This window comes from Narcine bancroftii, chromosome 7, assembly GCF_036971445.1.
Source record: "Narcine bancroftii isolate sNarBan1 chromosome 7, sNarBan1.hap1, whole genome shotgun sequence".
NCBI classification, from domain to species: Eukaryota; Metazoa; Chordata; class Chondrichthyes; order Torpediniformes; family Narcinidae; genus Narcine; species Narcine bancroftii.
In genome coordinates, this window is record NC_091475.1 from 32,896,394 (window position 1) to 32,922,954 (window position 26,561).

Genomic DNA, 26,561 nt, shown 5'->3' on the forward strand with positions numbered 1-26,561 from the left:
TTTTTTACAAGTGTGGAGTTGCTTTTAATTGGCATGAGCAGTTAAAAAAGTGAAATCTATTCCTGTTTTTCCTTTTACTGGCTCCACTTCCTCTCTTGAACTGACCTTTATTGCTCTCTTGTTTTGTTTCTGTGCCTGATGCCACGTTGAATCAACTTTCCAATCTGATACTTCCTGACTCTCTTTATTAACCATCTGATTGGCTAACAAAATGCATGGGGGAGAAATAAAAGATTTTGGTGCAGTCACTGTGGGTTTGTTGCAGCCAAGTTCCATTGAACTTGATGTCCAAGGTGTAATGCAATACTGAATTGGCCCTCACACACTTTCTCTTAATGGTTACAGTATTGCAATGTTTGAGAAAGAAATGTATGAGCAAAGTCTTGGTCTCTGATTGGTTGTGGAGGAGAGGTAGCCAGTGGCTATGGTTCAGAGCTGGAGGAGAAGAGTGAGAATGTAAGTTGTGGAGTATTGAGGTTTCAAGAGTCAGGAGTTAGATCCACAGTGGGAGAGGATTAAAAAATTCATTGTCTTGGGGATGGGGATGGGGTGGAGGGTAATGCAACCTGTGTTCTCAATCCTGCTCAGGGATTATGATTATTCAGAGAGAAACCAGTGACATGCTCACCTTAGAACAATATGACCTCGTTCTTCAGGCAATTGACCTGCTGTAAAGCAAATGACATCACTCCTTGTATGTCTAACACAGAAATCAGATCATCACTGCAAGGCTCAGTTAGATTTTCAATGTAGTTCGATTCTCCTGAAAATTTATTAAAGCCAACTTTTACGTTTACCTTTATTTACCACAAAATACCTAGCATAGTGAGAAGGATTTGATTTAATTTGAAGATGCAATGCAGTATCAGACCCTTTGAAATGTGGGAGGTAATTAGAGAATCCAGAGGAAACCTAAGGGGACACAGGGAGAATGTACAAACTCCTGTGTAACAAGTCCAGGATTACAATGAAAAGGAAGTTCCATTAGCACCAAACAAGGACAGCAGTAAATCACTGTCACGTGGTTAATTCAGGAGCTTGATGCATGCTGGGAAGAAACAGTTTTAAGGTTGTTGGTGCACACTTTCACACTCTTAAGGCCTTGCCTCACAATGAGAAGAGAGAAAAGAGTGTATCCAGGTTATGATCGGTCTTTCAGTAGGTTGGCTGCCTTTCCTGAGCAGCGGGAGATGCAGATGGATTTCATGGAGGAGAGGGAAGTTTGTGTTATGTTCTGATCTGTATTCACTACCTTCCATGGCACATCTGAGAAGCGAAACACTGAACAAAAGAACAAAGCTGCACGTATGAGATAGTATTGCTGAGCTCTCGGCTCCGTTGAGAGTACCATGCCACATGCGACTCAGGTTTGCAGTAATCAGTGAGCAAAATCTCATGGCTGGGAAATTGACAAGAGCAAATCTAATGAGAATGGTGCCACTGTTCAGCAGCTTCATTCACACAGTTGCTAAGTTTTATTTTTATACAATGTGTATGCAACTAAAATTCGTGGACCAGTTTGTAATGATAACTAGCTGGCTGTTTTATAGATTCTGCAAGTTCATTTATAATCCGATTGTAACAGTCCAATCTGACAAAAGTGTTCTCCAGTCCACTGAGCAAAAACACATATTGACATAAAGCAATCTCTCTCCCTCTCTCTATATAAAAAATTTAATTGTTTTTTCTTACAATTTGTATTCCTTATATAATTGTACCATTTAATTTCTATATTATTGTAAACCTCACAGAGAAATCTTAAAAATATATATAATTTAATAAATAGTAGAGTCTCAGGGAGTTGTTTTAGGAATTCAGCAGTCATTCAACTGTCTCAGTGCCTGTGGGAAGAATCTGTTCCTCAGCCTGATAGTTCTGGCTCCACTACTTCTGTATCTCTTTCTCAACGAGAGTGAGAGTAGCCGGAAGATGCTGTGTACGAGATAGTAGGGGTCCTCACAGATTTTGCGAGTTCTCTTTAAACAACAGCCCTGTAAATCACATCAATGGGAGGGAGAACTCCGTGCGCCTTGGTCCTTTGGATTTACCTCCGATCCGATGCTTTACAGTAGCTGCAGCAGGCTGTGATGTAGCCAGCCAGGATGCTCTCGATAAAGCTCCTGTTGAAAGTTGGCAGAATGGTGGCTAGTGGCTAATAGTCTTTCCTGCCTCAACCTTCTGTAGAAGCTGTTGTGCTTTCTAGGAAGTGAGATGTTATGTGTCCAGGATAGTTCACCTGCAGTAAACAGGCTGCCATGCCCTAAATAACAAGCGTAACAAAGTTCATCATTCTGTCTCTTGTTTAAAGTTTTACATAACCCCTGCAGTGAAGATCTTTAGGACTGGAATTTGGTCTTGAAAGCATTTTATATTCAATACACCAGCCACCAGCTATTGTGAGCCACCAGGATCAAGAGTCAAGATACACAAAATTATTTCCTTTGTTTGACCTGCAAAGGCAAAGAGTCAGCAAGTGACTCAGTCCCATTAAAGAACGAGATTGAAAAGCAGAAGAGTCACTTCAGAGATATCAAGTGGCTGTGTGACTGGTAAAGCCAAGACTCAAACTCTTATAACAGTATTAGTCAGAAAGACTGATTAAGTGATTTAACCCAGCTCTCCCGGGGATGCCCACCATCACAGGCACCAACTTTTGGCTGATTTATTTCAGTTCATGCAACATAAAGAAATGACAGAATACCGGACACCGAAAGCTCTCAAAGGCCAGGTATGACAGAACAACCTTAAAATGGCGGTGCTGCCGGAGCCGTTGTAACCTCAGGGAGCGGAGATGCAGCGTTCTGCGAGTTCCAACCTCCCAGTTGACTGCCATTGGCCCCACATGGGCTTTGAACGTTCCGTTGAAGGAATTGGCAGTGGTTTTATTTGAAATCCCGTGATCCCGGGGTTTGCGTCCAAGATGGCAGCACCTATTATCAGTAGCAGCCACAAGGGGTTGCAGATTCCAGGGAAGCAGAAGGACTGGAGCAGGGCACCAGAGGAGGGGAAGATCACCCTCCTCCAAAGGAGAAAGAGAAGCGGAGGAGGTGACTCACGGGACAGTGACCACGGCAGTGGATCAATGAGGGGGATCTGTGGCTGAAGGACTAGTACATGCGGCAGGCTGCTGACAACTCGAGGCAAGGAGCCCATAGAGGCTGTGGGCTGCTGGATACTGCTGTCGGGAGACTCGTGCCAGGCTGCGGTCTGCTCGAACTAGCTGGAGGGGTACCAGGTATAGGAAATAGGATATGAGGGTGTGCTGAGGGCACTGAAGGGTTCCTGACTATGTCAAGGGTTCGGATCTGGAGCTCAGGTTGCCAGTGGTGGGGACTGGTCTCTGTGTGGTTGCAGAGGCACTGGAGGTGAATCTACGGACTCTCGGTGACTCTGGGGGGACTCTCTTTTGCTTCTCTCTCTCTCTGATGTTAGTCCGACTGTAAGAAGTACTTGGGCAATTTTCGCCAGTGGTGAATCTGTCCGCCTTGCTGCAGGCAAAAAAGAAATTTCATGTAACGTGACACTGTTTTATTACTATGATAATAAATTGAACTTTGAATCCATTTACTTGCTGAAGCAGCTCCAACTACTCAAGAATATAAGGACTTACAAAGTAACCTGATGAATTAGTAATGTAATTAGTCCACCTCTGCAAAAACTCTTTGTTAAAGGGCACGAGACCTATTTGGATATTCTGACTGTGTGTTCCAAGTCCAGAAACTTTACCACTAGCTAGAACAAAGACCTCATGAGCATGGAAACACTATCGCCTGCAGGTTTCTCTCCAAGTTACACACCATCCTGACTTACAAATATATAATTGTTCTTTCGTTGATATGGGCCTAAATGCTGGCATTCCCTGTGCAGACATTGGAAATATATCAGAAGGACTGCGGCAGTTTGAGAACTTCTCAAGCATGTTTGGTCTGGGCAATACATCTCCATTACCTGCCAAGGAGCTTCACATCTGGACAAATGAATTGAAGTACCTCAAAATTTGACATTTGAGAAGGAAACCGGGTGCATTGAACACGTGCATTATAAAAAGAAATCTAAGATCTCACCAATCAGATTTATAGCTAGATTTGACACATTAGAACTGATTGTTTTCTTTTAAAAAGTTCATTGTAGAAAATATATTCAGAAACTGTAATTGGATTGCTAGGGTTAAAAGGAATTAGTATTACAATTCTCAAGACTACCTACCTTTTAAATGCACAGTCTAAATTTGCATTTTAAATTTGCTTCTGAAGTGGTCTTTGAAGATCTGTCTTATCTCTGAATCCCAGGGTTTTGCTGATTTTATTTTGCTGAAATCAAATACTGTTATGACCTTCACTGTGACAGGGAGATCCATAACAAATGAAACAGCTCAGCAGATGTGAAGTCTGCAAAGTCAAGTCTTCTCTGGCACCCGGCTAGAACAACCACACACTATAAATGAGGCAGAACACACTGTCTGATGAGACTGAGTTACGCTGTGCCAAATTTTATGATCTGATCAAAAAGAGGTTGCCTTGAAAATTGCAATCCTTTTCTCAATTGACTGTTATTTCAGTCCCTTGCCAAATACAATAAGCTGTTGTTGGACTCAAATGCAAACTTCCTTCCAAATTAATGAAGTAATTGCATCCTCCAAGCCCACCTGACCATACATGCACTTGAGCTTTTGGATTTCCTTGCTGCCTCAAGCTTGGATCCTTTTAAAGGGATGAACCCTCAATCCAAATGACTCAATTTAACTCACTCTTGAGGACTATTGATGATTCTAGAGATCATAACTATGATATTTAATTGGACTAACTGACAATACCAAACATCTAGCAGACCATCACCGCAGTTTCCAAGGTGCACCCATGACACTAAGGTGCATTGCCTCTGTCCAACTCAAAGTCTAGGTACACTTGACCATTGGAGAGGATCCTTAAGGACAGCTTTTACAAGGATTTAGAGAAGTACAGTCATTTCAGAGATAGGCAGCATGTCTTTGTCAAGGGAAAGTCGTGCCTCACAAGCCTAATTGAGTGTTTTGGGGAAGTAACAAAAGAAATTGAAGGTAGAACGGTAAATTTAAAATTTATTTAAATTTAGACATATAGCACGGTAATGCCATTTTGGCCCACGATCCATGCCACCCAATTTACACCCTGTTAACTTATACCCCGGGTATGTTTCAAATGATGGAAGGAAACTAGAGACCTTGGGGAAACCCACGCAGACATGGGGAAAACATACAAACTCATTACAGACAGCATGGGATTTGAACCCCAGTCTGGATCACTGGCGCTGTAAAGATGTTGTGCTAACCACTACACCAACCGTGCCACCATGTGGTGGATATGAACTTTAGTAAGCCATTTGACATGAGGCATGGGATCCATGGAACCTTGGCTGTGTGGATACAGAATTGGCTTGCCTGTAGAAAGCAGAGTGTAGTAGTGCACAGAAAGTATTCTGTCTGGGTGTCAGCGACTAGTGGAGTTCTGCAGGGATCTGTTCTGGGACAGAAGAAGCATAGCCAGATGACCCTCCTTGCCAATATGCAGTCTCAGGAAAGAATGCTAGACCTTCCTTACCTTGGTGTAGCAGTGATTGAGTATGCTGGGACCTCTGGTACAGCAGGTTACATGCTGGTGGTCATTGGGCAGGGTTTTCTTCACACAGACCTGGTTAAAGTCTCTGGCTAAGATTTGTTTATTTTGGGTAGGATTCTGATGCTTGGTCTCCCACTTTTTCCAAAACCTCCCACCTTTTCCAATTCTGTCATCTGTGACCTTCACTTCCTGAGAACTCTTGACCTGATAATTGCCTCTAACCTCACTTGTGGCATCTAGATGACCCAATCTTGATGAAGAATATCACATTGCCTCCATTGACTCAATGTGCCAGTTTTGTGCAGGTTTCTCTGAATCATTCTCTCATACAAAACCGACTCACATTTTCACATATCCTCTCCCTGCTGGTGTCAATCCTACTGCTCCCGAACATCAGGCCCATAATATTTGCTTTCTTAAACAATTCCTTCAACGAAGTTCCAATTCAATGAATCAAAGTCGACTGTTTGATAATAAACTTATTAGCATCTGGAATATCTCTACCTTTTCTATCAGCAGCCCTACCTTCCTCTCATCTCCCCTGTTCTGTGTCATTCCTCAGCACCTCACCTCATTCATCTCCAGGAACAACTCCCAACCATCTAGACACAGGCCACTGGAAAAGACTGCTCATGTTTCTTGATATTCTCACATTGTTTCTCACAATCTTCCTCAGTTCCTTTATTTCACTATACAAGATCAATATCTCCCATTGCTCTGACAAGCAGTAACATCCTGGGCTCATTGCCCCACTCATACCCTAAAAACACTGGAGAAACGATATGGAATTGAGGTTCCAAATCATTTGTCATTTCCTAGGTATTGTGAAATCACTGTGAAGATTTTGTTCAGCTTTTTTCCTTTGTGTTAAAGTAATTAAGGGGAAAATTAATCATAGCTAAGATTTCTGATAGCTCATTGTTTAGGCTATTTTCTCTTCTCTTGGGCCCAATCTTTATCTTAAAACAATTTGAAGGCAGAAAATTGATGCCACCATGTTGCTTAGAAATCCTGTCATATAGGGTGATTCTTTTTTAATTAAATGAGCAAGTGAAGTGTAAATGCTCAGGTCCTGTTTCTGCTTACACCATGCTCCACATCACAAGGTGGCCACTATAGCCAATGACTTCAGCTCAAAGATTCCCACAGAGCAGGTATCAATTGTGGACAGTGGACCAGAGTGAACACTACCTTATGCTATTTTACCCAAGACAGAGTTTTTACTAGATAACTGTTAAATAGCAAATTTATTCCACGTGTTTGACCAAATTACTCGTGTGCAGAAGAGGTGTTGGTGATTTACAAGGGAGTTGTTCATTTGTGACATAAATTGAACATTCAGCAGTTTCCCAATAGATCATCCTTATTTAGTTTCAGTTTACTTTGTTAATTAGAAGTTTGGTCTGGCAGCAAGAAAAACTGTAATAGATAGAAAGTCCCTGCAAAATAACAGTCATCTACTTTTTAGTAATTTTCACATATGCAAGAAGACAGTAATTATTTACAAGATACACCAGGAAACCTAACTGTTCAGTCAGAAATAGGCAGAATCTTTATCTTGGCACAAGTGTACAGCTTGCATAACCATCTGATAAACTGCCCTGTTAGGCAGCCAGTTTAAAAAGTGACCAGTCCCTCTTACCTCCTTATTGATGGAGGCAGCATGTGCGATAACAAATCAGAAAGTGAATAATTGGTCCTGTACTGGAAAATGGTGCTAAATGGGCAGTTGCACTCACACGTGGAATGCAATTTACACTCCCTATTGAATGTATAGCTTCACTCCTTCAATGCTGCCCAGGCAGATTTAACTGGTCCTTGCTTGAATTAGCTCCAATGTTAATCATGGAAGATAACTGTAAATGAGAGTGGCAGGGTCAATTGAGAGGAGGGAAAGGCCATGAGCTGCTATAAAGTTTTAAAGAGAAAGAGGGCTAAAATGAAAACAGTGCAATCCTACTTAAAGAAAGATGATTGTGTCTTGTTCTGTCTTACTAGATGCACCAGGACATATTTTGCCAGAATACCTGGCTGCCTCACTTCCATGTTACAATGTGCCAGCTCCGAAACTTGTTGCAACTGAAAGAAATATCACTCCTTCAATATAAATCTGATATATGGCCACACTCAGCTCATCTTATGATGTCCTGTCAATACAACCCTACGTAAGAGTTCAGTTCCAGAAGCTGTTCTAGGAGGCGAATTTTACCTTTACACGTTAAAGGTCATTTTACTGGAGGATACAATGGGCTCTTGAGGCGCATATGTTTTCATATACACTACAAGAATCCATTGTATCCTGCAGTAAAATATAAGCAAAATTGGGGACGACGTAGACTATAGAGAAACAAAAATAAAAAAAGCATGGAAAATTTACAAAGTAATTCAGCATGAACAACACATACTTTTGTTAAATAAAGGAATGGTGGTTATATAACAGGATGCTGATTAATCAGAACTGGAGATGGAGAGGGTGCTGGGGCTGGGGATGTTTGTTTGGTCCAAGTGAACTTGAAGATGCTGGTGACCATTTAATATCTATTTTGAACTTCTCCATGGAGATGTTTATTCATTGTAGATAGTTCTGTGGCATATTAAAATGGCATGATTACTGGACAGGAGAGAGGAAAAGACCTGAAGTTCTGCTTGTTCCATTTAGGAAAAGAGGAGAATATGCAAATCCCAGAGTTAGATCAAAGGAAAACTTTCAATTACACTTACGGTTGATGAAGTTTTACATAAAAATCAGATGTGTCAGTCACCAGAAGGCATGCCTTGTTGGATTGTCAGTTAATTGGCTCCCAAAGTATCTTGAATATCCATGGGACTTCATTTGGAATACAGAGAGGTAGAAAGAAAAGTCAGTATATCAAGTGTCAACAGTTTCATCAAGGTTTTTGTCAACTCTCAACCTCAGATACAGACAGAAAAAATAAATTCTGCACTTTTGTTTCTTGTTTTAATCCCTAAACAGGACCTGCATAATTAATTCTTATTCCCCCCCCCCCCACCCCATGAAATTGTGGAGGCAAGGGAAAATAACAGTCCAACATCACTGTAAAGATTGAGTCCTGCACAACCAAGTACTGTTGAACTCCTCCACGTGGAAGCTTTATCTGAATACTTCACAATGGGCAATGAACCTATCAACTCACAAACCTTTAGGATTTGGGAAGAAACTGGAATACCAGGAGGAAACTCCTGCTGCGACAGGGGCAGGTAGCACCCCATCAGAGGGCAGGATTTAACCAGGGTTGCTCGAGTTACAAAGTACAAGGTTAGCAGAGCTGGGACTTTTTTCTTTGGTGTGTAGAAGAATGAGAGGAGACTTAATAGAGGTCTGCAAGATTATAAGAGGCAAAGATAGGGTGGACAGCCAGCACCTGTTTCCCAGGGCAGGAATGGTAAACACCAAAGGACACATGTTAAAAAGTGAAGGGAGAGAAGTTTAGGGGAGACATCAGGTTTTTTATTCAGAGAGTTGTGGGTGCCTGGAATGCCTTGCCAGGGATGGTGGTAGAAGCTGAAACATTTGGGGCATTTAAGGGACTCTTAGACAGGCAAATGGATGGAAGAAAAATAGAGGATAGGGAAGTTTTAGTGCTTTTTTTAAAGTAATATATGACTCGGCACAACATCGAGGGCTGAGGGGCTTGTACTGGGCTGTAGTGTTCTATGTAGCAACTAACGCTCTCCTTCCATGTCAGGTGAAAAGCCTATTTATGTCCACTGCCATTTTGCTAACTCCCTATTAGGTTCAATGTCAGGGGCTGAGGTGGTGACTGGGAGTGTTAAATTGAGTGGTGCTGTCATCTAGTATTATTGCAACTAATGGTTGGTGGCAGTCACAGTAGCACCTGCAACAGTTACATCATGCACTTACTACATCATGCATTTTCTCATCCATGGAGATAAGTAATACAGCAGTGTCTGAGCCTGCCTGTCTTTTGCAGCTAATCTGACTACATACCAGCTTGGCCTACAAGAGAGGGGGAAAGTTTTCTGACCTATCAAGTTTGAATGAATGAGAGGGCTTGCACATTGTGATACATGAGTATCAGGATTACAGCAGTGCTGCTATTAGACTGATTGAGGTGAGCTTTGAGGCCGGTGGGGTTTGGGACTGGACCTTTGCCATGTATGTGATATTCTGCTTCTTGGAGCATTAGACCATGCTCCATGAAGCTTCATTCACAATGTTGACCTCCTTTGCTACGTCCTTCATGTGTATTTCTACAGGGTTCCCATACCTGGCACATAGAGAATGTCCTGTCCCTTACTTTAGCATTGTATCCACTGTAGCTTCTAACACTGAAACAGAAAGGCAGTACCTCTAAAACCTAAAGGGGAGGCACACTGGAGCTGGAGCAGATGCTGACAGGAGCTAATTCTAACCTGCGATGTATGGGAGAGAGTGAACTTCTCTATTTTAGAAAAAGGAAGTCATTGACCTGAAATGTTACCTCTTGCTCTTTCCTCACACCCAGCCTGATCAGTTGAGTGCTTCCAGTTAATTTTCATCTTCTGAGACAGTGAAGCCCACTCTCTCTCTCATACTGTGCCTTTTTTGCTCATTTCCAAGGTCAGAATAAACTCCATTCAGCCTGTACTCCAGCCACAATGCACCTCCCATTTAAGGGATGCAATCTCTCAAACTTTTAAGTCGAAAAGTCTAAACATGTGCTATAATGAATTGCATCAAATCCCATTCCATGTACCAGACATCAACATCCTCCTCACTCTGAACTTAAGGAGTTACCAGTCATGAGTGAAATCACAGTAATCTACAGAAAACAGAATCTTTGCAGCATATACTTTTCTCAATTTGCAGTGATTTGGGGGTGTTTAGTAAAGCAGGCATTAGGTGCCTGATGGATATCATCTTGGAAGTTGCACGTATTTCAAACAGATACATTGGCCAAGTGTATCAGAAATCATCTGTGACACAGACCAACATCTTCCCCAGTATGTTTCTCAAAGTCAACAATACCTTAACCAGTACAACACAGAAGTGTGGACGAAACTCAGCAGGTCATGTAGCGTCATAAGGAGGTAAAGTTGTAGAACTGACATTTTGGGCCTGAGCCCTTCTTCAAGGTATGAGCAAAATGCAGGTGGGTGCATTGGGCTCTGGAGAATGGAAGAAAAGGCAGTGGGAAGAGCTGAGACCAACAGAGGTACTGCCTTTCTGTTTCAGTGTTAGAAGCCACAGTGGATACAATGCTAAAGTAACAGGGGCAGGACATTCTCTATGTGCCAGGTATGGGAAGCCTGTAGAAATACACAAGTGATAAATGGACATGAATAAGAGGACGGGAGAGGAAAGATGAGAATTGATCGGGGAAGGGAATGCTCTGTGAATGCAGAGCTGGAGGAAAGAAAAAGAGAGAGTGAGAAAGAGAGAGAGGAAGGAGAGGAGAAATAGGGATAGAAGATAGATAAGGAGGGGAGTTCACAGAAACTGGAGAAATCAATGTTAATGCTGTCTGGTTGGAAGGCACCCAGATGAAATATGCTCCAACTTGCATGCCACATAGGAAAAAAAAGGGCCAAAATGTTGATTATGTACCCTTACTTCCTGTGGACACTGCGAGACCTGCCGAGTTCCTCCAGCATTTCTGTGCTTTTAAACACGGTAACAGGCTAATTCGGCCCATGAGGCCATGCCTCCCAATTATATCAAATTAATCTACAACCCCAGTACATTTTGAACAATGGGAGGAAACCGGTTCCCCCAGAGGAAACCCATGCCGTCACGGGGAGAACATACCAACTCCTTACAGATAGTGCAGGATTTGAATCTCCGTCCCAATCGCTGGCGCAGAATTGTGCTAACCGCTAGGCTACTGTTCCACCCTAATTTACTAAAATCTGCAGACTTTGGTGTTTCATTCAATCTAAGCAGGTCACCACTTAAAAAAAATCTTAATCCTTCTGAACACTCACTGTTTGTAAAATGTTCCTCAAGCAAACATTATTTTATCAACCTGAAGTATTTTCCTGATAACCTACTTTTGTATGAGATAAAAGCATACTGGTTTTAAAATGTTAGCTCAAGTTTTTTTTAAGATAATGGAGTTAAACAGCTTCATCTACTTGTTAGAACACACATTTAATTAAGTTGTCATTATTTGTAGAAGAACATTTTATGTCAAGAATTCTGAAAAAGAAAGCAAAGTAAAAAGATACCAATTTGACATGGTGAAAATGACTGCATTAATCTCTTCTTTCTTCTTACTGTTACAAGTCATTGGAGCTTTTGATTTACAAGCCAAGTGACCTGGTGTTCACCCTATCTACCATAGTTCAATGAAGTTCTCCAGAATGATATTCCTCTGCTCTGGTGAGCTGATTGAGCACAAAGAAAAAAAATAATTGCGGATAATTCTGACAAGAAGTAAAGCCTTTTGCGTTGTATTTTACACCAGACACTGTTACATGAGCAGAATGATTAAAAAGCCACTTAAGTGAATACATTAAACATGTTTATAGGAGCTTGAAAATAATAAAAAAAAGAACATTTCATCCAACAAAGAATCTCAAAACAGATGTAAATAATTGGGATCAAAGGTCTACAATTTCTATGACCAAAGTATTTATCTCAGATTGTTACTTTAGTGAGAATTAATTGGGACTAATTGCTCTAATTAGAACTAACAAGACATTGAATTAAAATTCACATTTGAAAACTGAAGAGCATTCTTCTTTGTCATTTTATTATAAAATGAACAATTTGCGGCATCAATTCTATTTTGTTCTGCTCACAAGTAAAACAATTATGTGGTCATAAAAATCATGTGATTTTTAAATGTTTCATGTTTATTTGAACTGAAAAATACTCATAAAGTAGCAAATAATGGAATGGCTGTATTGTTAATTATAGTTATGATTTCTGGTTCTGGACGTCGGCTATTTCAATAAACAAAGTAGAATGGAAACAAAGCTATGGGACATTATTTAATATATTTGTGAGTAAAACAGGTTCATTTGTGGCAACCAGTGCCCAGGTACATGTTTTATAATGAGAGCCATACACACTGTGAAATTGGTAAGGGCAACGCTGATTATCCCTCCACCTCCAAACTGGGTTACAATGTGAGGCTCAGTCACAGAAATGACTCTTGGCTGGAGAAACTCAGCAAAGATAAAGGTACATAACCAACATTTTGGGCTTGAGCCCTTATCAAGGTATGAGCAAAATATAAACAGGCGGGCAAGAAGTAGAATGGGAGACAGCTTCCAACAAAAGCTGACATCCCCCTGGAGGTCTCAAAGAGAATTTCTCCCACCTGTACACTTCTCCACCAGTTCCAAAAAAAAATCCTACTTAAACCATAGCTTCAATCTCAGAGCAGGGTATCCACAATTCTGCAGGGACTATCAGATCTCCTTTCACACTGAAGCAGCAGATATTTGCAGCACCTTGTAATTTACATAATGAATGTATTAACAGTCTCTATTCAAAAAGAGCCAAGCACATTTCTTTCTCTTCTGTCATAGAGCTGTGGGCAAACCAAGCACACAGCTTTCAAAGGATTGCAGGCTTTGCCATTGTGCAAGGTGACATTGACTGGTCTCACGTCATCTGCCAGTGCCAGTTAGCAACTCAGAGATGACCGCAAACCAGAAAAGACTCTTCTCCCTCATTGTCCTGCTGTTGAGTTGCCACGTTTAGCTCATTATTCAGATCAATACCTGGTCTCAGGTATTTGGAACTAAACACGAAGCCTTTATTCTGCAAGTGTCTGCTCTGCCATCTGTATCTGAGACTCCACAATAATGTAAAGGATGGATACAGGGTGAGAAGATCCATCTGCTGCCTCAGTGCCAGATGGTGTGTTGTTGGAGTATCAGTGACACCCTGAATGTGATGATTGAAATGTGATTGATGTGTCCACTGGTGAACACAAACAATTATTCTGCAGCCTTCTCTCTCTGGAGGAGTTCTGCGGAATTTGTGAGAACCCATTGTCTGCTGCAGAACTCACCTTCGTGGGAGCTCAGCTCTGTTAAACAGCGCGGCGGTTGGTGCTACGCTATTGCAGTGCCAGGAACTAGAGTTCGAATTCGCCACTGTCTGTAAGAAGTTTGTATGTTCTCACCGTAACTGGTGTGGGTTTTCTCCGAGTGCACCGATTTCCTCCCACCTTCCAAAAATTTACAGTTTGGTTAGTCAATTGGGAGTTATTGGCCAGCACAGTTTTCATGGGCTGGAAAGGCCTTCCACCATGCTGTATCGTTAAAATTATTTTTTAATAAAAAACAAGAAATAATGGCCCAATAACCAGGAGATAAGGAAAGCGGGCACAAGGACAAAAAAAAACTTCAAAAATAGCAGTTGGCCATAACCCCTTTCCTGCACCACCGCTCAAAATGATGTAGGCCTAACTACCTCAGGCCTCAATTCCTCCTTTTGTTCTAGCTCTCCATTACCATCAATTCACTGAACTTTCAAAACAAAAGGATCTATTTTCTCTTTAAGTACCTCCAATGACTCACCACCATCTGTGGGAAATACTGACACACTTCAGTTTTAAACAAATGTCTCCTAATTTTGTAATTATGCCTCCTCGTTCAAACTTCTCCACCAGTAGAAACACCTTAACATCTGCTCTGCCATGCACTTTCAGATACTTATGTTTCAATAAGATTATCCCTCATTCATCTAAATTTCAAAGAACATTGATCTAATTAATTTAATCACTAAGGAAAAGACACCCTAAAAATTAACCGAGTAAATCTCTATTAGACACATTCTGATGAAACTAAAGCTTTTAAAAAAAAATACTGGACTGCAACAGTGTACAGTATTCCAAGTGTGGCCTCACCTTTCCTTCAACATGACAGCCAAACTGCACACACTATATACTACATCCAAATTAAAAGAATGAGCATTGAATGCTGTCTTATCCAGTGATCTCCACATCCCTCATTAAAACAAAAACAACAAAGCATTTTACCATTAACATATGAAAACACTGAGTAACTTGCGTGAAAATGTGACCACACATCCTTGCTTCTCCTATGCCTCTTGCCATTGTCACACCATGCCCAGTGGAATGCTACTGACCTCTCTGCAGGAGATTAAAACACACAATGCTGGAGAAGCTCAGCAGGTCAAACAGTGTCCAAAGGGAAAGATACTGGCAAATGCTGGCAGGCATCCGAATAGAAGAGTGGGGGGGGGGGGGGGGTTGGTGAAGAGAGAGGGTGGCGAAGGCAGGAGATGATAGGTGGAGAAAGGGGGGGGGGGGGACAGCACCAGTGAGGGGGAGGAAGGATGATTGTGGAAGGATGACAGGAAGACGGGAGGGGATTGAAAAGGTGAACAGGTTAGTGGAAAACAGTAAATTCATTATTAATGCCACCTCTCTAGAGAGTGCCCAGACAGAAAATAAAGTGTTGTTTCTCCAATTTGTGGGTGGTCAGGGTGGGATAGTACATAAGGCCATGGACAGACATGTGAGCGAGGGAGTTGAAATGGTTGGCTACTGGGAGGTTGCTGTTGTTGCGAACAGAGGAGGTGCTGAGTGAAGCAATCTCCCAATCTATGACTGGTCTCTCTGATGTAGAGAATCCCACAAAGGGAGCACCAGCTGCATCTACATTGGAGAGACTGATCGCACATTGGGAGATTGCTTCACTCAGCACCTCCTCTCCGTTATTTACTACATCTGGTGTTCCCTTATTTTCCGTCTAGGCACCCTCTAGCCAGATGGCATGAACATTGATTTTACTGCTTTCCACTAAACCTGCTTGTCTTTTCTTTCCCCTCCCCCTTTCTCGTCTTTCCATTTCTTCCACCCATCCAGTCCTCCCTCCTCCCCCTCATTGCTGCTGTTCCTTCCCTCCTTTCTCCACCTATCATCTTCTGCCTTTGCCACCCCCCTTCCCACCCCCACTCTTTTGTTTGGACGCCTGCCAATATTTTCTCATACTTAGATGACAGGCTGAAGCCCGAAACGTCGGTTATGTATCTTTACTTTTGCTTCATAAAGGACACTGTTTGTTTGACCTGCTGAGTTTCTCCAGCATTTTGTGTTTTTACTTCAACCACAGAGTTTTGTGATTTACTTCTCTGCAGGAGATGATCATTTGGCTAGAGCAGTGGTTTTCAAACAACTTCTTTTCACTCACATACCACCTTAAAGTATTTCTGATGCTACGAGTGCTCAGTGATTAGTAAGGGATTACTTAAATTGGTATGAGGCTGGAAATAAAAAGTTTGAAAACCACTGTTTTAATCGTCCCTCATTGACTCGTTATGTGCATGGCTTCATAACTCTAAAGGAAATGGGCCAATGACAATTTTTCTCAAGCAAAATATTTCAGTAACAATTGGATCTAGAGCAGTCATTCTCAACCTTCTCTTCCCACTCACATCCCACCTTAAGAAATCCCTTACTAATCACAGAGCATTAATGGCATAGGGATTACTTAAGGTGGGATGTGAGTGGAAAGAAAATATTTGAAAACCACTGGTCTAGTGGAACAGTTCTGGGCATAGGGGGCTGAATACAGATGGCACCCTCACTGTTAGGGGCAGCTGTCAGAACAGACGGTTTGACAAGACGACAAAAGGGGTGATGGTGGAGTTGTGGATTTGGGATTCCCAATCCTAAAGTCCTCACTGACAGCAGGATTTAGGTGGCAAACCAACCAATCCAGATTGCTGAAAATTTGCAACACTTCAAAAGACTCTTTGAACATTGATATCCACAGCCATAATGGCAGTAAGCTGAGCTTCTGTGACAGAAATCTGATCTTCCATCAGGCACTTAATGTCATCTTCAAGCTTCAGACATTACATTACACTTGTTTCTACAAGTGTACTGGAGGAGTTTCCTACCCTCTCCACACCAGAGAGAATGGATTCTGTGTTCCAGTGTTAACTGCAAGATTGGTGGTGGTGTTCTTGACAGTGATACAATCTTTCTTCTGTAGCCTGCCCATCACAGTATTGATCATACTTCCTTACAGCAAGACTTGGGTGTGACTTTTTCATCTGATAGCTTTGTTTTCGCTGTGCCCTGGCTGGAAGAATTCAACTCTCACTTCAAGCTAACATCTAAAGTATCTGCAGTATGAGCAATGGCTTGGAGAGTTAAATCAAATAACAATGACCCTTTCTCCGCCTTCTTTTCTTTCCTTTCTGCTACCTCATGAACAGGTTGCCCTTTTCAGCTGTCTAAAAAAAAGTTACATGGATTGCTTTATGCTGACAAGGGAGAGGACATGCATCTGCTTTTAAATCAGAACAGTTTGAGGAATGAGGAGGGAGTGAGATTTCAAAAGATGGATTAATATCAGAATACTGATGTTTGCATGCTCAATATGTTTTTTTTTTATCTTGCAACAAATGTTTGATAGAGCTTATGCAGGCTTAGATACACCAGGCATGAGGATCTTAAACAGAGATTATGTAGCTTATTCATAGAAGGCCTCTGGAAGGAAACTTGTTGCAGCCCAGAGGATAGTTAGACGTATGACACTTTCCAAAAGTGAAAGGCAAACTTAAAGTCACAGTCATGTTCTCACGTCTCTTCCTTAAGTTGTCGCTGATCTTGGAGTCAGTAATGATCACTCTAACTATGGAAACAGAGTCTCCCCAATGAGAGGAGAGTGATGCATCTGCATTTGTCCCTTGCTGGTTGGTTGCTGTTGCCTAGACTTTTTAGATTATGTGTCTTCTATGGTGGAATAGGAAGGAACCCATGACATGTGGATGAGAATTTTGCGAATGCTTTATGTTTGGAAGAGTGTATGGTTGCGCACAAATATAAAATGTGTTATGATTGATAACAGATATTTGTAAAGTGACGGGTGATGGTCCAGCCAAGGTTGATGAAGCATTTAGTGGGATCTATCATTTGATGCAAGATCATTGCACTCACTATGTCATTGAATCCAGGACCATGCACTCATTGCACTGACCACCTCAGAAACATTTTTCCCCAGTTGTCTTTGGAGGCTAAAATACGCAATCTCCATTCTTTTCTGGGTTTTTTTTTCAGTCCTGGGCATAACATACGCCAATATCAGTTCCCGAACACCTGCCAGCGTGGATTGTAGCTACAATTCTCTCCTTATTTACAAGGTCCACTTTTGAAAAGGGGAGTCCAGTGATATAAATTTTTGTTTGTTGCCCTCAAAGCTTTTCTCAGCTCTCAAAAGGCTTTATGGGATGAAAGGCAGCAAGGGTAACACTGGCTGTACACTGAAAACATTGAAATGTGGAAACAACTGGTGAGTCATCTGAATAGATGAAATGTGTACACATAATAATTGCACGTCGTAATCCCTGCACCCAGTTTGGCCATTATGATTTTGCCCCACTATTTCAACCATCACATCATACCATAATGTAATTGTCATATACATATCATTTTAAATCTCATTCTTGTGCTTTATTGATTGTTACAATTCATGCATGGTTTCTCCTGAGAGCATTGTTTTGTAATAATTGCTGGTGATCCAAAGTTATCGATCTCATTTACTCTTTGCCTACAACTACCAGAAATATATTTATAATAAACATAGTCCACTGCAGATGATATATTTTTGCAGATGATTAAGTTAAAGATCCCGCAGTAAGAATATTCACAGGATCAGCTGAAGGACAAAACCCATTTTTCATTGCAGCAATGTTGCTGTTGAATCAGCAAAATTTTTAGTGTCATATTTTGGATGGGAACCATTGTTTAACCAAGCCAATGTCCATATCAATGCTCCTTTACATAATGGCAGAAAATGTTAACAGCTTGCACCCAGTGCTTGGTTACCACACACCCTTGTTTGTCTGATAGCTCACTAGTCCTCTTGTCATTGCCATTGCATGGCAGAAGTCCAGAAAAATACATAGGACCAGGTCATTTCCTCTTTAAGGGACTACTCTGTCTCATGCCCATCAATCATCTTCAGTGAAAATAATTTCCAGTCTTCTCTTGAATTTCTGATATTAAAGGGAATTAAGAGTAGTGAATCAGCACTTGAACAGATATTGGGTCTGATCTTCTCATGTTGATCTCCCGGTCCAGCAACACCAGTCTAGACTTTGTGGGACTATAACTAATCCATTTGGGATGGCTCATCTTGCAATCCCAAACCATCTGCAAGGCAGAGTGGCCACAGTGCCTTTATAGTACAATGAGGAAGTCCTTGCCCTGCAATCCCTTTCACAGCCTTTGACAGACAGCAAAGCTTTACCCCAACTTGGCCAGTTGTCAAATCTGCAAATGATTTTGAATTGATTCAAGATTATTTTATTCTCATGAAATGAAACAGAAAGTACAATATTACATGAAATTTTATTTAGTCTACTGTAAGGCAGATAAAGATTTGCCACTTACAGTCAGAGAAAGATAAACAAAAGAGTCCCCGGAGACATGGAATGTTTTTGGCTTTGTCTCCACTCTCCCACAGCCTCTGCCTTCAGTCCAAACCTTCGGCAACCCAAGCTCCAGACGTACACCTCTGATATGCATATTAAACCTCCAGCACCCTCTCTCATCTCTGTTCCAATAACTAATACCCCTTCAGCCAGTCTCCAGCAGTCTACAGCCTGCATGGGTTCCTCGGCTCGGGTTGCCAACAGCCCACAGCCTACATGGATTCCTTGCCTTGAGCCATCAATAGCCAACTGACTGCTTGTTCTTCAGCTTCAGAGCCCCTTACTGGTCCGCCACCAAAGTTACTATTCCATGGGTCATCTCCTCTGCTTCTCCTTCTCAAACAGGGAGAGGTCTCCCCATTTTCTGGCACCCTGCACCAGTCCTCTGCTTCCCTGGAGTCTACAACCCCTTGTGGCCACTGCTGATTATAGGCACCACCATCTTGGGCCCAGACCCTAGGGACACAGGATTTTAAAATAAACCACTGTCAGCTCCTTTGACAGGCCATTTAAAACCTGTTCAGAGCCAATGACAGTTGGACTGGGCAGTTGAAGCCTCAGGACAGTGTTGAGACTTTGCTTCCCGGTCGGTCTCCCTGGGTTCACACCAGTAGCACTGCCACCATTAAAAAAAACTTAAATAACTTAGCTTTTAAATAACTGGCATTTAGAAACATTTTACAACTCTTCAACTGAAACAACTTAATGCTTAAAAATTGCATAAATAAAGCAGCTAAATATTCTTAAAGAGTAACTTGCCCACTGACCTGGGTTGAATTCGATCTCTGGAGCTGTTTGTATGAAGATCACAAGCTCTCCCAATGAGCACCGGTGTTCCCCCAGCAGCTCGTTTCCTCCCACATCCCGAAGTTGCGGAGACTGGAAGATTAATTGCCTATTCTAACTTGGACTTTATGTTTAGATGAGTGGTAGAATATGGAGAGGTGGGAGCAGAGGGTTGTTGGGAATGTGGGGAGAATAAAATGGAACTGTGCTAGTGGTGTTGGAATGGTTGTGTGAACTGAGTGCGTTGTTTGAATGTTGTACAACTCTACGATTCTACTCTCCTTCTTGCCCTCCTAAAGAAGCTGCAGCACAATCGCCTTTTAAATCATTGCAGTTTCAGATCCTGTTCCAAATCTAACCTGGCATGAATTTCAAGGCAATTCCCTATTGCAATGTCCCAACAAAACTGCCAATGGAAACCCACAGAGAACTAATACTTGATGTGGTTTCAATTCCTAAACATAGGCATTTCCACATAGAGCCACCTCATTATTGATCAAAGAGGGCTGAGATTGATTTGAACATGGAAGGTCAAACCTGATTGAAAAGTGCTTGTAGATCCTTCTCTAATCTACCAAAGGAATTTTATAAATTCTGCATAAGAGATTATTAGTAAAATGAATCCACATGAATTGAAGATAAACTTATAAATTGATCAGATGGAATTGAACTGTTTAATGGAACACATCCTGAGATAGTGAAAGGCTTTGTTTTGCATGCTCTCCAAGCAAGACAATTCATATCCAAGTACAACAGGTTGGACAAAAATAAAACAAATGTACAGAGTAGCATAACAGAGTAAAGCTCACTTTAAACCATCATGATGAAGTAGATTGATGATTGGTTTGGAAGCAGGAAATAGGGATAAATGATTTGTTTTCTGAATGATAGGATGTTACATGCAGTGTTCTCGCAGATCTGAACTGGGACATCAACCATTTATAATATTTATTAATGACTTGGATGAAGCCACATGAAGCTGATCATCCAAGTTTATTGATAAAATGGAGTTCAGAGACAAAATAAGTTGTACAAATAGCTGGAGAATAATACGAAGGAATAGTTTTTTCCCCACAAAGAATTTCAGAACAATGGATGGAATTTTAAAATTGGAGACCTCAATGAAAAGTGAAACCAGATGCACTTTTTCACAGAAAAGTGGCTATCCATAACATTTTCCAATAAGGGTGTGAATGGTGAGTGAATTGAAATCTACAACACTATGGTATCAAGGAAACATACAGCTGGATCAAGCTGAAGTGCAGAGGGATTGACCTTCAGTGGATGAACAACATCCTTCTTCTGATTGTATGACAATAATACAGAATCCAAGATCCTAGCTTGTTCAAAACCCAAATATTTACAATACTTGCTCTGCCACCAGTTGTTCACGCTCTAGGTTTTGTTCTGGCAAGCGCCATCTTACTTTTTCCAATTCTGAAGAAGGCTGAATCATTCATTTCTTCTTTCTCTCCTCATATAATGGTAAATGTGCTCTGAATACCAAGTGCCTTTCTGTGAACGTTTTTACCTAAGTTTCAAAGATAAATTCAGATTGGAGGAAGTGCCAAGATTTATACAATTTGCTTCCAAAGCGGGTGCCACCTTTTTATAAATGACCATTTGTATGTATGTGGTCCATTCCATTTTTGTCACTGAAAGATTTTCATTCTGACCTGCTTCAAACACATTTGCAAAATGGCTCATCATGCGAAAGGGACAGGAATCACCTCTAATTATAGGATTCATTTTCTTGTTTGGCATTTCAGAGATCAACCATTCGAATATATAGTTGATTTCTGAAGTACAGGTTTTGGGGTGGGGGGTGGTGGAATTAACCATTCACTACATGGAACACAAAGACTTCTTCTCCCATTGTAATCTCTTTGAGTGGTAGTGGTGGGAATAAAAGAGCTTGTATCCAAAACTCATGCTCTTGAGACAATGGTACCCAGTAGTTTTATTCCTGAGGATTCACAACAGATCAACTAAAGCAAATTGCATGCATTGCAATGCATTGTGGGAAAACTTTGGATAAGCAACTTACTGCTTAAAATAACATTACAGGAAGATTGGTACATTTCACCAATATATGTTTCATTTGATGAATAATATCAGATATTTACTTTGTTAAATTTTTGGGAAAAAAATGATGAAATAAAACAGCAAATGAGGGATTGGAGTGAAACATAATACATCATACTTCAGTCTGAGCCACAGTGAAATAATTGCTTGCTATCTGGGTCTCAGCTCTCCTTTTGAATGAAGCCTGATGCTGAGTTTGGTTTAGGCTTCACAGTCTGGTACATGGAGGAACCTCCTTTGGGGACAAGAAGAAGCTCCATTGTTCCATTGCTCAATTCACTCCTGATAGTTTGATTGATATAATATTTGTCGTAAAGAAAGATGAATGTGAAGTGTTGCTGTAGAATATGCTGTCACTGAGGCTACACAGTAGGTGTAGGAAGCTACTGAAGAAACATGATGGATTCAGGAATGGGTTGGAAGCTGTACTCTGTATGAAGAAATCACAGATCTCTTGCCAATTTGATCCCACATTTTAATTTGCTAGTTGGCAAGATTACGTCCCAGGAAAACCTTGCAAAGTTTCACTAAAAGAATTGGAGAAAGTCAACTGGTCACCCCATGGTTGTTGTATGACTGCTGAGTTTCTCCAGCACTTTTGTGTATTGCTTCAACCCCAGCATCTGCAGATTTTCTTGTTTAACTCCAAGAGTTTGGGTAAAAATAAATAAATTATTTGGGAATTCATTTGACTTGAGATGCAAAGCTGGACCTCACATTGCAGTCTTGAAGTCCCACAATCTCTGCCTTGCCTGCTCCTTCCAGTAGAAACGCTACTCTCCGTTCTCCCTCCCTATCCTTTCCCTTTGTTTTCTTTCCTCCAGCTCTCTACCCCATTCCCTCTCCATTCACTGAGCCATCCCTCCTCCCCCCTGCTTGCTGATGTGCCCTCCCTCCCTTATCCACTTGTTACCTCCTGCCTTTGGGACTGTGCTCCTCCTCTTGCCCCTCCCCCTACCATTTTGTTCAGGCACCTACCAATATTTTTTCATACCTTGATGAAGGGTTCAAGCTGGAAACGTTGGTTATGTATCTTTATCCTTGCTACATAAAGGACACTGTTTAACCAGCTGAGTTTCTCCAGTGTTGTGTTTTTACTTCTCCCTGCACCTTGCTACCCTGAGGACTGTACTGTTCACAGGAGCCTCTGTGATGTCCAGCCACAGCAATGGCCTGGCATACATTTTGTTGTATCCATAGTTTAAGGTAGAATATGGATTGGAGCAACTTTATTCAGGAAGTTTAGTTAACCGATCACAAAGGAACATAATGTGTTTTTTTTTACTTTCTACTCTGCCATGAGATTTCAATCTGATTGGCTGCTAAATTTCTTTGGTAATCAGGACTCCTCAAATTACCCGTGGATGTTTCCAGATTTAGAAATTCAATTAAGTTACATTTTCCACTGTTCATATTAGATAAAAAGAAGATATAAATTAAGACTTTAAATATGCATGAACACACGTACTGACAATAATAAAGAAATCAATAAACGAGGGCAGCCATTCAGGACTGAGAGGAAAAAAATCTCTTGCCCTGGAGGGTAATAAATCTCGGGATTCTCTAGCAAGGAAGGTTGCAGACGCTCAGTCACTGGGTGTATTCAAGACAAAGATCGAAAAATGTTTAAATAAATCCAGAGATAGGATAGATGATGGCATTGTTCCTGGTGAATGGTGAAGCAGGCAGATACCGAAGCCGGATTGTCCATTCTTGCTTTGTTTTATGTTTTTACATTCCTGGCTGTCCAAAAGGAGAAAAACATATGCATAGATTTCTGGTATGGAAAAGATTTAGGTGGAAATTTAAGAGATGTATTCTTACATCACTTGCAGTTTTCAAAATAGAAAACATTGCTAAACAAGGGAAAAGTATGATGAGAGAAAGACAATTAGCCAAATTATCATTTCAGCCCTGCAACTGATCATGTTCTCATTAATGTCCACTCCAACAGAAATGAGAAATTCTCCTTCTATGGCAGTGAGGTGTCTGTAACCAGCAGGTTAAATGCTGCATTATGTGATTACAGGTCACCTTGTCATCCAGTCATGAGCCAAGTGTGTTGGTGGGCATAATACAAGGTGTTTACATAATGTGACTGTCATCATTTAGGAGCTGGCAGGATCTGTGTCATACAGCAGTGCTCAATTTGTGAAATGTCTATGGAGCATATCAAGCCAAGACCTGATTGGAATGCGAGTGCTTGAAGTGTGGTGCATTGGCATTGTCTATGGCCAGTGAAATGGTTGATGGGATGGGGATAGAAATGGACATTCATTGACCTCATTCACTTATGCAAGGTCCTTGAACTACTTACAGTGCTGCAGTCAAGTCCTCAGGACTTCACTATTGTCTACAACTGCCAGAGCTATCTTCTCCCACTGCCATCATAATGCACCTGGAGTCCTCCAGATTCCATGTGATTCTCTTCCTTTCCATCACTTCCAATGACTCCTCCAGTGGAATATTGGAAAGTTCTGAGTGTTCATCTCTTCCACACACGCTTTTCTTGATAGCTTCCTGTGCCAGCTTCCCTTCCTATGTGTCTTCAGCATCCACGGTGTCTTTGAACAATGTACCTCGTCTATAAAAGGTCCTGTCTCGATTTAACATTTTAAGTTTATACACACAGCACGGTAACAGGCCATTTTGATGCACAAGTCTGTGCCATCCAATTTACATCCAATGAATCTACACCCCTGGTAAGTTTCAAACAGTGGGAGGAAACCAGAGCCCCCGGAGAAAACCCATGCAGACACGGGGAGAATATCCTTACAGACAGCGCAGGCTTCGAACCCCAGTCCCTAACACTGGCACTGTAAAGGTATTGTACTAACCGCTACACCAAGCATGCTGCTCCACAGTGGTTTTAATCATTCTAGAGGTGGTTAGCTTTTGAATTAATTGGTTAGTGCAAATGAACAGGCTTTATGAGGTTGGCAGGCTGTCTGTGTTAGAATCCATGGGCACAGGTTGATTTTTCAGTAGAAGAGGGGAGATCTGACTTAGCCTTCTCTATTTCATATGAATCAAGGAATTTGCACTTTTACTAAAATGCTTTGATAAACATGGATGGAAATGGAGTATAAATCTGGTTTTGAACTAGGCTGTGTCATTAATTCAGAAATTATAAAAAGTTCTCTCATCTGCACAGTAACATCATGAGCACGATGGTCTGAATGATGTTTGTTCGACCCGCACCATGTTTCTCCATACCCAATCCCCAGAGCATGTCTATCACTGAGACAAATCAACTTTTGCACTGTCCTGCTCCAGCTATCCCACCCGAGTGGAACGCTGCACACATTGTCTGGGCTTTAGCGGCAAGATTCTGAAGTTCCACCTCAGATTGTGTTGATGGCCTTTTGACAATTCATGCTGTCAGAGGCCTTGTCAATAATGTTATGCATCTCCGATAATCAAAATGGATGTACCTAACTGTTAAAAAATAAAACAAATTTGTTTGGAAGCAGTTAATATGTTAAGGACTTTAAGGACATTAATAGTTGCTTCAATATGAATACAAATCGAATCATTTACCTTAATTTACATTTTCCATTCGAATTAGTATATGAATGAGATTACACTTGATATGCTAACTATGAATGGCATTAAGTAGTGGGGTTAGATGAGAAGTTCAACCAGTCCCTCAGGTCATCACAACTGATATCTCTCTCTGGATTCAGAGCAGGGGATCTAATGTACCTTCAGCTAGCTATAAAATTCCTCACTTCCATGGTGTAAGAAAGGAACTAATTTATATAGCATACCTTGCCGATGGCTCTCTTCTAAACATCCAGGAAAAGCTGGCCTCTTATTAATGAATTGAGTAAATTATTCCAGAATATTTATACATACTTATTTTATATTATGTTTTACATATATATACACACACCACACACACACACACACACACACACACACACACACACACACACACACACACACACACACACACACACACACACACACACACACACACACACACACACGCGGATCCTGGGTCACCAACTAACAAAGTAAGTACGTAAATTTTTGCTCTTTCAAGCCCTGTATCCCTGTTATAGTTTGTCACATACAACATTTGATTAAAAAGTTTGCTTTAAGACTTCGGTCGGTACTCCATGCACACGGCCAAAATTCTGACTTGTATCCATTTCAAGATACAACCGATCCTTTGGTCCCAATTATGGACGTAAGTTGGGGAGTACCTATATACACACACATTTATATTCATAAATAAAAACGTGTGTGAACCATGGTCTGGAGAAACAGTTTTCTTTGGATGTATATGTACAGTCAGATGATAGTAAATTTGAACTGGAACTTGTAAACATAAATTAAATCTTGGTATTTTATGAAGCAAATGAATTCTACAAACAGACCACCAAAATTTACTTGTGTGTGATTGTGGTATTTTTAATATTGATTATAATTTTAGCATTAAAAATATTTTTTAACCTGTAAAAATTAATCACAGCCTAAGGCCTCTTTAATTCCCAGCATCCACAAAGCCTCTCATTGAATAATATTCAGAAATGACCAATGTGTGAGAACTAGCATAAAATAAATAGGTGATTGTTTCCAATGGTTTAGTTCTCATTGCCGAGATCACTTTAGCTTTCACTGTTAAATACAGTAGGTTGAAACAATTTACCTTCTTTTCCCTTCAGTGTTTTCTTTGAATCAACCAGAAGTAAATAATT

General features: G+C 41.0%; 1 long non-coding RNA gene across 7 annotated transcripts in view; it reads left to right on the plus strand.

Moving 5' to 3' along the window:
* LOC138738706 (uncharacterized) overlaps nt 1-26,561 on the plus strand; it is a 282,524-nt gene that overhangs the window by 43,994 nt on the left and 211,969 nt on the right. Inside the window, exons 5-6 of one of the 7 annotated variants that reach the window (XR_011341689.1) lie at nt 9,548-9,688; nt 11,842-12,524. The exons of the other annotated variants lie outside the window; for them this stretch is intronic. This is a non-coding gene — a long non-coding RNA (uncharacterized lncRNA). Of the gene's footprint in view, nt 1-9,547; nt 9,689-11,841; nt 12,525-26,561 lie in introns of those variants that run through there. 7 annotated transcript variants of the gene reach the window in all.